The 13989-nt window shown below is 59.8% G+C and overlaps 1 protein-coding gene across 1 annotated transcript in view; it reads left to right on the forward strand.

Moving 5' to 3' along the window:
• Positions 1 to 5582: 5582 nt before the first annotated feature.
• Positions 5583 to 13989, forward strand: part of PC (pyruvate carboxylase) — a 101880-nt gene continuing 93473 nt past the window's right edge. Inside the window, exon 1 of the mRNA XM_062195765.1 lies at positions 5583 to 5641. The gene's annotated coding sequence lies outside the window, so the exon portion shown is untranslated. The remainder of the gene's footprint in view (positions 5642 to 13989) is intronic.

Consider the following 13989-nt stretch of genomic DNA (forward strand, 5'->3'; position numbering starts at 1 on the left):
GCTCCCCAAGGTTCTGGCCTCTCTGGAACCCATCCCCATGGCTCAGCTGGAATAACAGAAGCGCAGGAGGTGGCCTGGAACCCGAAACCTCCGGGAGTGTGCACTCTGCTCTCCTGAGCGTAGTTGGGGTCTTTCCACGCCTTCCAGAACAGTCAGATGGAATCACCATTTGTGCTACTAGATTTTCCTCCTTGAAGATACGGTGAGAGGCCATGCAGGATTGCTCGTTTAACTCAAGATTGCTTCTGACCAAGCAGCAGACAGCAGGGTTCGCTCTGTGCTGAGCTCGTAGAACCCAGTGCACCTGCTCTTTTGCTTTGGAGCCCTGCTGCCCCCCCCCCCCCTTTTTGGTTTTGACGTCCCCACAGGGGCTGGAGACTGTCAGGTTCAGTGCCAGAACCTGGCCATCTCATCACCTAGACAAGTCAGAGTGAACGATGAATGGCAACACTACAGTTTAAAAGCTGGGGCCAGCGTGGTGCAGCAGGTAAAGCCGCCATCTGCAGTGCCGGCATCCCATGTGGGCGCTGGTTCAAGCCCCGGCTGCTCCACTTCCGATCCAGATCTCTGCTATGGCCTGGGGAAGCAGTAGAAGATGGCCCCAGTCCTTGGGCCCCTGGACCTATGTGGGAGACCTGGAGGAAGCTCCTGGCTTCTGGCTTTGGCCTGGTCCAGCCCTGGCCATTGCAGCCACTTGGGGAGTGAACCAGCGGATGGAAGACCTCTCTCTCTCTCTCTCTTTCTCTTTCTCTCTCTCTCTCTCTATCTCAAATAAGTAAATAAATCTTTAAAAGCCACAGCGACAGCGCCACGTGCGGAGCGCACCCTGAGCGCCAGGGTTTCCTGTGCGTGCTCGTGTTGGGCCCCAGGACGGAGAATCAGGAATGGATTATTCCGACAACGCAGCCGAGCTCAGCAGGTGACACAGGTGACCCTTCTGCCCGAGCCTGTCAAGCCGTCTATACAGAACTTCTCTAGCAGAAAAACACCAATTGCTGGGCCCAGGTGAGCCCCCTCACTGCACATACAGGCGCTCTTGGAGAGGCTGTGAATCCAGGCCTGCCCGCCTCCGAGGGCTGTGATCTGTGGACACGAATTTCAAACTCTGCACGTTGCTGCCTCCTTCCCCCCGGCGTGGCCCAGGAAGGCACGTGGAAGAGGAGCAGCAAGGCCTAGGGGTCCATGGCTTTGTCCACTCACCTGCTGGCCTGAGTCCCCTTGTCCCCAGCTGCTGCAGGCCTCCCCCGAGGTGCTGCCTGAACTCCCTGGTGAGCTGGCCTCTGCTGCCTCCCAGGCGACTCTCATCCTGCCTCCACCAATATGCTTCCCTGCCTTGGCCTGGGCTGTGTCCCTCCGCATGGAGCCCCTTGGTCGATCGATCGATCAATCAATCAATCATCTATCATCTATCTCAGGACTAAGCTCAGGCCCTGCCTCCTCCAGGAAGCCCTCCAAGGCCCCTCTCACAGGGAAAGGGGCTTCTCCTCGGACTCCCATAATACCCTGGGCACGGTTTCCAGGCCAGCGCCCATTGCTTTGAGATCAAGTGTTCTGGGGTCCGCCCTCTCCCTGCGCCTGCCATGGTCAGGAAGCGGCTGGCACCAGGGACGTCACGCAGTTTCCGTGGCATCGCCGGCGGGTGCTGCTGGAATGATGGTGGATGGGAGCGATGCTGTTACCCTCTCCCCACCCCAGGGACACGGTGACCCTGTGACAGCCAGCTCCTCCCTGCCCTGACCAAGCTGCTGTCACTTTCACTGTCCCGCCCTCCTGAACGTGGACCCTCAGCCCTGGGGCTGTCCATTCACTCCAGCAGTTTTCTGAGAAGTGATGGTATTTGTTTATTTCATTTTATTCGAAAGGGAAGCAGAGCGAGAGGGCGGGAGAGAGAGAGCAGGAGAGAGAGAGATCTTCCCTCCGCTGGTCCACTCCCGTTCTGTCACTGGTAGACTTCTTATTAAGCACTTACGATGTGGTAACTCAACGCTTGCAGAGGTGATGTTCAAGTGCAAGAAGACAGGGCAGGGACAAATGAAAAAACAAACAAACAAACAAAAACACCAAGAACTTTCCAGAAAGCATCAGGCTCTGAGAAGCAGTAAGGCAGCCGGGCATCCCAGCCTGCAGGACCCCCGAGCCGCAAGGCAAAGGCCCTGGGACACAGCCCCTGGGGGACGCCGGCGGGGAGGAGCCTGCTCGCCAGCGCTGGTGAAGTGGCCGCGATGGCTCAGGTGCTGTTGGTGATTTGAAGGCCTCTGGCTAACGAGCACAAGAGCCATGGGTGGGACTCAGGTGTCCGCGTTTCCCACCCATGCGCCCTTGTCCCCAGCAGATTCTGTCGCTCCGGGTGCAGGAAGCAGCTCTCGCTGGGACAGGCTTTCTCCGGCCATGGGGTCTCCTCACCCAGGCCTTTCCTGAAGCCGAATGCCCTTCCCAACGCTGCCCTCGGAAAACTCCTGGGGGTTGGACGGAGCCCAGATGGGGAGGTGTCTTGTCTGCTAATCTGAATTTGCATATGCCCGAGCTGATGTTCCAAACCTCTGCTTCCCGGGGCCACTGGTTCTGCTCGGTGTTGGTGTGGATGGGACAGTCACCTGAGCCCCATCCTGGGCTGCAGACCCAGGACGGAGCTGCGACGTCACTCACAGCCAGCCCTAGAAAAGGCCTGCATCTCACACACGCACAGGCCAGTGAGGGGGTCACGAGGGAGGCACGGGCAGTGCATGAATCCCAGCCCAGGAAGGAAGGGGCCTGTCCCAGTTCACGTGGCCTCAACTCCTCATTTTTTTAAAGATTTATTTCTTTGAAAGGCAGAGCTAGAGGGGGAGAGGGAGAGAGGGAGAGATGGAGAGAGGGAGAGAGAGATCGGTCTTCCGTCTGCTGGTTAGCCTCCCAAATGACCAGCTCAGGCCAGGGGCCTGGAACTCCATCCGAGTCCCCCACACGGATGGCAGGGGTCCAAGCACGGGCACCGTCTTCCACTTCTTTCCCAGGGGCATTAGCAGGGAGCTGGGTCAGGAATGGAGCAGCCAGGACTAAAGCCAGCGCTCAAGTGGCATGCTGGTGCTGCAGGTGGTGGCTTACCCCAGTGCGCCACGGTGTGTGAAGAAAGCTGGTAGGTGGGGGGCGGGCGTCCTTGGACCTAGACATCCCATAGAGTGCGAGTTCTATGCGGTGACGGCAGGGGCCGTGTCTGTCCACTGCGGTGTCCCCACCACGGCACTCGGCCTGCTGTGGGTGCTTAAGAGGTGTTTGTTGATGGAAAGAAACGTGTGAGGAGTCAGCACTGTGACACAGAGGGCAAGCCGCTGCCTGCAGGGCCGGCATCCCATACGGGCGCTGGTTCGAGTCCCAGCTGCTCCACTTTCGATTCGGTTCCCTCCTAATGCCCTGGGAAAGCTGTAGGAGATGGCCCAAGTGCTTTGGCTCCTGCATCAACTTGGGAGACCTGGAAGAAGTTCCTGGCTTCCAGCTTCAGATCGGCGTAGCTCCAGGCATTGCAGCCATCTGGGGAGTGAACCAGCAGATGGAAGACCTCTCTCTCTCTCTCTCTCTCTGCCTCTGCCTCTCTGTAACTCTGCCTTTCAAATAAACAAATCTCTAAAAAAAAAAAAATAAATAAATAAAAAAATCTAAAAAAAAGTGTGAATCTGGAGAATTGGGATTTTTTCAACTTAGTTTTTTTAGATAATTATTATAAATTTATGCTATAGACAGATTTAATGGCTCTATTCAATAAAGAGTTCAACAAATGAAAAAGTAAACGGACCATAGCCCAGCAGGAAAATCGGCAAGGGCCATCGACAATAACCAAATGAAAAGACGCTCAGTCACCGAATCGTTGAAACTATGGCAGTGCGTGAACGGACACCCTGTCAATTTGATAAAGATCTAAAGCAGCTTGGCAAAACACTGTAGCAAAACTGATACATACAGGCTTTCTTTTTCTTTTTGGAGTTGTTTTTTTTTTTTTAAATTTTTAAATTTTAGCTCCCACATATATGGGAAAACGTGCAGTGTTTTTGTGTTTCTGTGTCTGGCTTATTTCCTGCAGGGAGAACCGCTATGCTGGAGGGCCCAGGGATCCTGGCGGGACCCAAGGTTGCGGCTGTGTGGGCCCTGGGCCCAGGGCCCAGGGTTGCTGGCGGGGCCAGGGTCGCGGCTCTGCAGGCCCCAGGTTGCTGGTGGGCCCAGGGTTGGGGGCCCAGGGTTACAGCTCTGTGGGCCCCAGGGTTGCTGGGGGAACCCAGGGTTGCAGCTGTGCGGGCCCCAGGGTGGCTGGCGGCGCCAGGGTTATGGCTCTGTGGGCTCCAGGGTTGCTGGTGGGCCCAGGGTTAGGGCTCTGTGGGTCCCAGGGTTGCTGGTGGGCCCCAGGGTCGCAGCTGTGCGGGCCCCAGGGTTGCTGGCAGGGCTAGGGTCGCGGCTCTGTGGTCCCAGGGTTGCTGGTGGGCCCAGGGTCACGGCTCTGTGGCCCCAGGGTTGCTGGTGGGCCCCAGGGTTGCTGGCGGGGCTAAGGTCGCGGCTCTGTGGGCCCCAGGGTTGCTGGTGGGCCCAGGGTTGCTGGCGGGGCTAGGGTCACGGCTCTGTGGGCCCCAGGGTTGCTGGTGGGCCCCAGGGTCGCGGCTGTGCGGGCCCCAGGGTTGCTGGCCGGGCCAGGGTCGCGGCTCTGCAGGACGGGGGGAGGAAGGCCAGCGAGGCTGGAGTGCCCAGCTCTGAGCACAGCCCGGTCTGGGAATCTCCACGCTCCACAGACCGTTTGCCGCGCACAGGGCGTTCCCCAGGTCCTTGAGGGCCGCGTGCGGCCGCGAGTCCCGCTTCCCGCTCGCCCCCTCGGCCGTCGGATGCATCGCACTCGGTGACCGCGGCTTCGCCCCGTTGGCTCTGGTCACTCTCCGTCCCCTGGCAGGCGCACCTGCTGGGCCCTGGCCGTCCTCCTCTGCGGGGACCAGGAGACCGAGGCTCGGGGAGGCGACGCTGCTCGTCCAAGGTCACACGGGGAGGAGCTCCCGAGCGCCTCTGCCCACCTGCGCCGCTGCGACGGGGCCGCCACGGCCGCGGGCGCCTTCGCGGACGCTCTCCGGCGACCTCGGCCCCCGGTCGCGGGCGTCCGGCCGCGCCTCGCCGGGATGCCCGAGCCCCTGCCGGAGCATCTGTTTTGCTTGCGGCTTTCGGAGACACGTGCTGCCCGGGTGAATGAATCGCACGTCCCCACCCCCGCCGACAGCCAATCGCGGCGCGTCAGCGCCCGGCCACTTCCGCCTATTGCGGGCCGCGGCCCGGGCCCGGAGGCCCACGTGAGGCTCTGGAGACAAGGGAGTAGGCGGTGGCGCGCCGGGGGCGGGCTCTCGCAGCCTCGCCACCAATCCGGACGCCCGCCGGGGACGCCGGGGGCGGGGCTGACGTGCGGCGCCAAGGCTTAAACGCGATGGGTAGGCGGGCGCAGGGCGGAGTCCCGCGCGGGGGAGCGGTGAGTGGCGGAGGGCCGCGTCCAATAACAGGAGGGGTTGGGCTGCCTGGGCCAATCGGAAGTCCGAGAGGCGGGGCCGGGACTGCAGCAAGTTCGGTTGCGCGGAGACCGCAGCTGTTCCCTGTCAGTGGAGGCAGCGGCTGTAGAGGCGGCGGCGGCGGCGGCGGCGAGGCGGTGAGTGTCCGCGGCGCTCCGCACCCTCCTCTTCCTGCGGCACGCCGGTCGGGGCGGGTGGGCGTGCGCCGGCGCCGCCGCCGCGAGGGATGCTTATGTAAGGGGTCGGGCGCGCCGAGGCGGCGCGGACTCGGCGCGAGTGAGGCTGGAGGAGTCGGCGCGGGCACTGCGCGGCGCGAGCGACGTCCGCCGCCCCTCCCCCCGCGGGGGCGCGCCCGCCCCCGGGACCCCCGGGACCCCGCGCCCCGCGAGCATCCCCGCCGCGGCACCCGCTGGCCCGGGCTGCGGGCGGAGAGCCGGACGCGCGGCGCCCTGAGGCGCCCTGAGGAGCCTGAGGCGCCCGGCGCCGGGGTCCCCGCGCGCTCGCCCTGAGGGAGCCGCGGGTCCCGCCGGCCCTGGGGTCCGGAGCGGGCTGGGCGCTCCGCCCCGCTCCTCGGGCAGCTGTGAGGGGCGGCGCGGCCGGCCGGGGAGCGCTGGCCGGGCCCCTCCGCGCCCTGTGCTCGTTGACGGTTCCTGCCCCATCGCACAGGCGGTGGAGCCGGGCCAAGGCCCGGGTGCCTGACGGCTGGGAACTGGTCGGCGTCCCCTGCGCCTCGGGCCGCTTAGCCCCATTCTGCAGCCCAGAAAGCCGAGGCCCGGAGGCGTGCCCACCGTGCGAGATCGCGGCCCTCCCCGCCGCCTGGCCGCCCCCCACCCCGCCCCGCCACCTGCTCCCTGCGCTGGGGGCAGAGGCTGGGCCTGCTCGGCATTTCTGCTCCCTTCACACCCGAACTTTTTTTTTTTTTTTCATTTATTTATTTATTTGAAATGCAGAGAGAGAGAGAGAGAGAGAGAGAGATATCTTCCATCCGCTGGTTCACTCCCCAGATGGCCACAACGGCCAGAGCTGCGGCGATCCCTAGCCAGGAGCTTCTTCCCGTCTCCCACGTGGGTGCGGGGGCCCAAGCACTTGGGCCATCCTCCACTGCCTTCCCAGGCCAGAGCAGAGAGCCGGATCGTAAGTGGAGCAGCCGGGTCTCGAACCGGCGCCCCTATGGGATGCCGGCGCTGCAGGTGTTTCCCCGCCCCCACAGCTTCCTGTGCAGAGCCCGGGCCTGGATTGGGAGATGATGAAGGTGATGAGGGCAGTCTTTGCTCTGGAACTGCCGACGAACTGGCTGAGGAAGAGAAAAATAAAAATAAACCAAAGCTGAGAGGTGCCGGTGTAGAGCGCGTGGTGGGCAGGGAGGAGGGAGTTCCTTAGGGCACGAATCAGGGCAAACCGCACACTGAAGCAAGGGAGGGCGGAGTGGACTGGCCTCTGGGCTGGAAGGGGTGGATCTGGGAGGGCTTCCTGGAGGAGGCGAGTCGTGAACCTTTTTGATGAAAAGGCAGTGATTGAACTTGAGTGGCAATGTTATGGCGGAGAGGTGAGTTCCAGGTGAGGAGAACCTGCCAGAAGAAGGCTGAGGGAGGGGGAAGGAGAGCGTGAGGGCCTGGGTGCTTCTCAGCTGTGTGGGAGACGCAGGCCAGAGGCCTGGGTGCTTAGCTGTGTGGGAGATGCTAGGCCACGGGGAGCGGCGCTGCAGGAGGTGGAGCCAGGCGTGGGCACTAGCGTGTGCTCAGGTGTCTGTAAGCCAGGGACTGGCGCCCAGGCGAGGTGAGAGGGGGCCACGGCCGGCCAGGGGCCTGGCTGTGCTCTGAGGGCCCAGCAGCAGGCCTGTCTCCCTCTGGGTTCTGGCCAGCTCCTTGGAAGCAGCTGGCCTTTTTTTTTTTTTTTTTAATTTTATTTATTTGAAAGTCACAGTTACACACACACAGAGAAGGAGAGGCGAGAGAGAGAGAGAGAGAGAGAGAGAGGTCTTCCATCCGCTGGGTCACTCCCCAAATGGCCACAACAGCCAGAGCTACACTGATCTGAAGCCAGGAGCCAGGAGCTTCCTCCAAGTCTCCCAATCGGGTACAGGGGCCCAAGGACTTGGGCCATCTTCCTCTGCTTTCCCAGGCAGCAGCAGAGAGCTGGATCGGAAGTGGGGCAGCCGGGACTTGTACCAGCGCCCATATGGGATGCGGGCACTGCAGGCAGCGGCTTTACCTGCTACACCACAGCGCCGGCCCTGCAGCTGGCCTTTATATCGGAGTGGCTACGCCGCGCCACGCCCTGCCGGAAGGGGCTTTGTTCAGCACAGTTGCGCAATACCCACTTTTTGAGTTCCTTTAGGCTGAGTTTCCCAGCCGAGTTTCCCCTCTGGGTCTGGGGTCCTTTTCCCTTCTTGGGGAGCCTGCTGCAGCCTGGTGATGTCTGCCGGTGTCAGTCCTCGCCTCCGGGTCTACCCAGCTGCCCCTGGGCTCACGGCGGCCCAACCTGCCTCTGACATGCCCACGTACACAGCCTGCCTCGCTTCTACCCTGTGTCTTGCTTTCTCCCGTCTCACCTTTCACCCCCTGGCACCGTGCCAGGTGCCTGCCTCTCCACCCCCCCCCCCGCCCACTGGGGCCTGGACCCCTGACTCATTCTTGGTGTCCCTCTTCCCAGTGCCCGACAGCGATGAGGACAAGGAGGTGCTTAATGGATAAATCAGTAGAAAATGGCTCAGATTGGATACCCGTGAGGAGGGAGGGCTGGAACCGGGGACACTGGATCTGTGGTGCTGGCAGGGAGGACCGGCATGGCTGTCAGCTCAGTAAGTCTGGGCGGGAGACTTGGGCAGACCTGGGGCCTGCTCACTCCTCCGTCCAGCATCTTCTGTGTGAGCTGGGTGCCTTGGCCAGGGCAGTATTTTCTTTATTTTATTTTCTTTAAAAACACGTATGTGTTCATTTGAAAGATTACAGAGAGAGAGAGGAAGAGACAGAGGGGTCTCATCCACTGGTTCACTCCCCAGATGGTAGCAACACCCAGGGCTGAGCCAGGCCAAAGCCAGGAGCTTCCTCCAGGTCTCCCACGTGGGTCGCAGGGACCCAAGCACTTGGCCCATCTTTTGTTTTCCCGGGTGCATTAGCAGGGACTGGATCGGCAGTGGAGCAGCCGGGACTTGAACTGGCGCCCGTATGGGATGCCAGCATCACAGGCTGAGGCTTAGCCCACCGTGCCACAGCGCCAGCCCCGACTTGACCCTCTCTGGAACAGGGCCCTCTCCTGGCCTTCATCCAGACACCCTGCAGCCATGTGGGACACTGTGCCCGGGCCCTCCCTGAGACCTGCCCTGGGCCTGGTGACCGTCGCTGCCTGCCCGTCGCCGCGGCGTGGGGTCTGATGGCGGGGATGCTGGAGAGGAGAAACAGTTTCCCAGCGCCTCCTGAATGAAAAGCCGGGGTTGGCGCCCCAGGACCACACCTGGGGGCTCGTCCCTCCGGGTGGCTGCCGAGGCCGCTGCGTCTGCCTCCGCGCTCCCAGGGCACTGTCTGTGGTCCCCCCCACCCTCCAAACTTGCCCCATGGCGCCCCTCCTCTGGCTCCTGGTGACCCGGTTTTCCTCCGAGCCTCTCCTTGTGTCTCGTCAAAGTTAGGTTTTCTGAGGCTCGGAGCTTCCCTTCCGCGGCTCTGTGAGATCTGTTGGGCGGGACGTGGGTGCTGTGTTTCCGTGACTGGCACAGAGGGTGGACGCCAGCTGTCGTGGACCTGCACCTGTGGCGGGGACCTTGCTGCTCGTCTCCTGTGACTCCCACAGCAGCCGCACCGAGGTGCTGCCACGTGGCCTCTGGTGATGAGAAACAGAGAGGCAAACAGCTCGCCCGGGCCCACACAGCCAGGCGGAGGTGTGGGGGGACTGGCCCCAGGAGAGCAGGCTCCAGTTCTGGCTTGGGTGCTTTGCGCCTGTGGCGTCGGTTATGTGCCCAGGAACCTGTTTTCAGCACTTTGTGGGCAGAGCCTGTGCCGTTCTGGGTTAGGTCCTTTTGCAAAGCATGCATTCAATAAATATTTTATTGAACCGAATGTCCCAAGCATTCAGTTTCTGCCTTGACGTAATCTGCCGAGGCCATGGAGTTTCTTTGCTGGCCGGGGTCTCCGTCTTGCTGACTATTGACCAGCGGCTCAAGCTCTCTGACAGGTGTGGCCTCCCAAAGATAAGTGTCCTGGAGACCCGCTTATAGGGAGGCCGCCCACCCTCTGGGCTCCGGGGGACCTGGACCTGCCTGTGCTCTCTCGGGCGTGTGACAGGAGAGACGTCAGGAAATGGTCGGGGAAATAGGAGACACGTTCCAAGTCACGTAAGACTTCATTAGTGTCATGTTGTGGCGCAGCGAGAGAGGAACCAGACGCGGGCCTGGGCTGCGTGGAGGTGGCAGGAAGAAGAGGCTTCCAATGAGGCGAGAGGGTTTCCAGATTCTGCCTGAATGCTACGACCCCGTGTGTTACCAGGGCCTCGTGTGTGCGCCTCACCAGGCGCTCCCCAGAACCCCCCGAGGAGGGCGTTCTTACTCCCACTTTGTAGTTGGGGAACCAGGCTTTGAGGGTTCCACGTGCAGGGTCGGAGCCCAGGCAGCCAGGCCACGGAGCGGGGCTGCTCTCGGCCCTGCACTTGCCTGTGGCCCACAGCCGCCCTGAGCTGGAAGCAAAGGAGGAGTTCTCTGGGCCTCAAATCCGTGTTCCCTCGGGGGAAAGCCTGGAGAAACGAGGATAACACTTTTTTTTTTTTTTTCCTTTTTGCTTTAGATAGCGTCCGCCTTCTGAGGAGCTGGCGGAACACGCAGGGTAGGTCGTGCGGCCTGCAGCCAGGCCATGGGCAGAAGTCACGTGGCCAGCCGTCTCGCCTCGTCGGGTCTCCAGGGCGATCAGAACGAAAGGCCAGGCTCTGGTTTTTGGATACTCTCCACTTAAGCTTGGGTTCTCTGGGTTTTCTTGGTTTTTTACAGGAAAATGACATCTGGCCTCTGTTGGCAGCCGGCCAGCCTCAGCAGGAGGCCCTACTTCTGGGAGGGTGTGGCTTGCGGTGCTGGGCGGGTGTTGGGGGGGAACCATGCCAAGAGCTGGGGGGGGGGGGTGTCAGGTTCCTGAGGACCTACAGGCAGAGTCCCTGGGGCTGGGCCGCTTCTGAGAAGACCCCTTCTTTAGGGGGTGTGTGGAGCAGGCGGCCGGGGCGCGAGGGGTGGCCTAGCCGGCAGTTGCACAAACACTCACGCATGCTTTGAGCCTTTGCCACTCACAACGGCAAGGGGGAGAGGTGGCATTGTCCCCTCTTCCCTCTCCCGGTGCTCAGGCAGCACTGTCCGGACAACTGACCACTTCGAAGGCGTCGCTGCCTCGATGCCCCCGAGTGCAGGCGGCTGGGAGACGGGGTTGCAGCTCCTCAGCCTGGATTCCCAGCCCCCGCGCCGGGCTCTGTGCTGGGCTGGTCCTGCCTGCTGCCGCTGCACCGCACCTGGCCCGGCGTCTCCCAACCTCGCGACACCCGTCACGCTCTCACCTCCATCTGGAGGCGGCCTGGCGGCTCTGCCCCCTCCCGGCCAGCGCCCTGGGGGCTTTGGGACCCAGGGACTCCTTTCCCAGAGTTCATGTTCAGGGCTGCGTGGGGGTTCCTTTGTAGAGGGCTCTTTCTGGCATTCCACCCATTGTGCAGGGGATTTTCTCAGGGGACCCTCGGGACCCCGGAGTTGATCTCCGGCACGAGGTTTCCCAGAGTCCTGCTGTGCTGGGTGTTGGGCCCGCAGTGGCCATTTTCCTCCCAGCGGCTGCGTGTTCTCAGAGAAGCTGGGTGAGGGCAGACGGCGGTGGGCCACGCTGGGCGCCCAGTGTCCCTCACCCTGTCGCTTTCTGCGTTGTCTGCCTCTCTGTAGTCGATAGAGGTGAATGTCATTTCTCTTGTATCCCCTGGTGGGTGGGGGGACATTGGATGAAGCCCCCCAGAGCCACCTGACTTACTGAGCTGCAGAAACGGAAGCCCAGAGAGGCTGTTGTGCAGAACCCAGGATGCTGGCATGGGGGGCGGTGGGTGGGTTAGATCGTCTCTCTCTCTCGCTCTCTTTTTTTTTTTTTTTTTTTTTAAGATTTATTTATTTGAAAGGCAGAGTTAGACAGACACATCTTCTGTCTGCTGGTTCATTCCTCAAATGGTCGCAACTGCCAGAGCTAGGCCAGCCCAAAGCCAGGAGGCAGGAGCTTCTTCCGGGTCTCCCGCGTGGATGCAGGGGCCCAAGCACTTGGGCCATCTTCCACTGCTTTCCCAGGAGCATTAGGAGGGGGTTGGATTGGAAGTGGAGCAGCTGAGACTCGGAATCGGTGCCGTATGGGGTGCTGGTGCTGCAAGCTTTACCCACTATGCCACAGTGCCAGCCTCAGCCTTCTTGTTTTTTTGTTTTTTGCCCCTAAAGATTTATTGTTGAGTGACAGAGAGGGAGACAGAGAGAGTTATCTTCCATTTGCTGGTTATCTCCCCAAATGGCTGCATCTACCAGGGCTGGGCTAATGCAAAGCCGGGATCCTAGAGCTCCATCCGGGTCTCCCACATGGGTGTCAGGGGCCCAAGCACTTGGACTATCTTCTGCCTTCCCAGGTTCAAGAGCAGGAAGCTAGATTGGAATTGGAGCCGCCAGGCCTCAAATCGGTGCTGCAGTATGGGATGCTGGCATCCGCCGTGCCACACGCAGTCCCAGTCATGTTTTCTTGGTGACTAGTCACCAGGAAGGGTTTACTGCCCCAGGCCGGCTAGTTCATCCTGGCTCCTTTGACTGCCTGGTTCCTAAGGCCTTGCAGAGTCCTGGGAGCTTTGCTTGGTTACGGTAACTAAGGCTTTGTCACCGACGCTGGGGGCCTCCCCTCCCCTGCTGCTCCCTGGAGATCCTGGAGGAGGTGGATGTGGGCTGCTGTTGTCTTGCCAGAAGGCAGAACCCCGGGTCCTTTCAGCACCGGGGAAGGGGGTGGGGCCCGGCCGAGGGCAGCGCTGGAGGTACATTTCCACAGCTGTCTCTGGCAGCTCCTCTCTGACACACAGGGGCTGACGTCCGCGGCTGAGGCTGCGGGAAAATGCCACGATCTGGCTGTGCTGAGTCATGCTTAGTCTGCGAGGGTGGCGCACACCTTTCTCCCGCTGCCCGGGCAGCCAGGGTCCGTGGAGCGCGCGGTTACCCGTGTGGTGCCTCCGTGTTCCCCCTCGCTCTGTGCTTCTCGTCCAGTCGCCAGCAATAAAAACGCTGCCCAGGGATGGGGAGATGGGTTCAGGGAGACTGGGAGAGTTTCGGGTGACATGAGTGGTATGTCGGGCAGGCAAGGTTTCAGAAGCCACACCCTGCTCCTACCTCTGGATTTTTGTGTAATGGAAAGATTATGCAAACGTTACTTTTGTTGAAAAACTTGATTTTCAACTTCTGAAAGCTTTGAATTAAAAAAAAATCTAGTTCTTTCAAGGGCTAATCTTTTAAGTTCAGCTTCTAAGTATAGTCTACAAATCTTTCGATTTGAGTCTAGAAAATTTTAGCACTCACTTCGAAGGGGACTTTTGATTAATTCTTAGTCCCACTTGAACACTTAATTAAACTCATTTGAAAATTTGAAATCTATTAATTATAGTCAACTTCCTCTAGTTATTTTAAGCTTTCTAATTGATTTAAAAAATCTTGATATAGGCAACTCCTGGAAATTGAAAATAAGGGTCAAATTAAGCTCTTAAAATTTTCCATTTTTAAGATTTATTTATGTGAAAGGCAGAGTTACAGAGGAAGAGAGAAATGGGGGGTGGGGTGGGGAGAGAGATCTTCCATCCACTGGTTCACTCCCCAAATGGCTGCATTGGAAGTGGAGCAGCCCAGACTCTAATGTTGCCCATATGGGATGCTGGCATTGCAGGAGCTGGCTGAACCCACTGCGCTGCAATGCTGGCCCTGCTCTTAAAATTTTCTTAAGAATTCCTGTGCTGTTTTGTTTTACTTTTAGAAACAGTGTAACTGAGATATTATGAAAATGTAATACATTGCACATGTATTTGAAGTGTGCACTTTGACAAAATTTGAAAAGTGTGCGTGTTTGTGACACCATCAGCAGAGTGTGGACGGTGAGGGACACCCCCCCCCCTTCCTTACCTCACTCCTGCCCTGCTCTGCCCCCTCCCCCACGCGGCCGCGGAGCCGCCCTCGGTTACTATCATCCTCCAGATATGGACTCATACAGTAGGTATTCTGTTTTATCTATCTGCCTTCTTTCGCTCAGCATCTTGGCTTTGAGGGGTAGCAACACTCAGATTGGTACATTGTTGCGTGTGCTAATAGTTTCTTGTTTTTTAACTGCTGAGTAGTATTCTGTTACATGGATATCCCATAATTTATCCATTCATTGTATGTCATTCAGTTGCTCCCAGTTTTTGGCAATTACATAGAAACCTGCTTAGAATGTTGTGTACAAGGCTTTGGACGTATATTTCCTTTCCTGATGGCCAA

This window comes from Lepus europaeus, chromosome 7 (assembly GCF_033115175.1).
Source record: "Lepus europaeus isolate LE1 chromosome 7, mLepTim1.pri, whole genome shotgun sequence".
In the NCBI taxonomy this organism is placed as follows: Eukaryota; Metazoa; Chordata; class Mammalia; order Lagomorpha; family Leporidae; genus Lepus; species Lepus europaeus.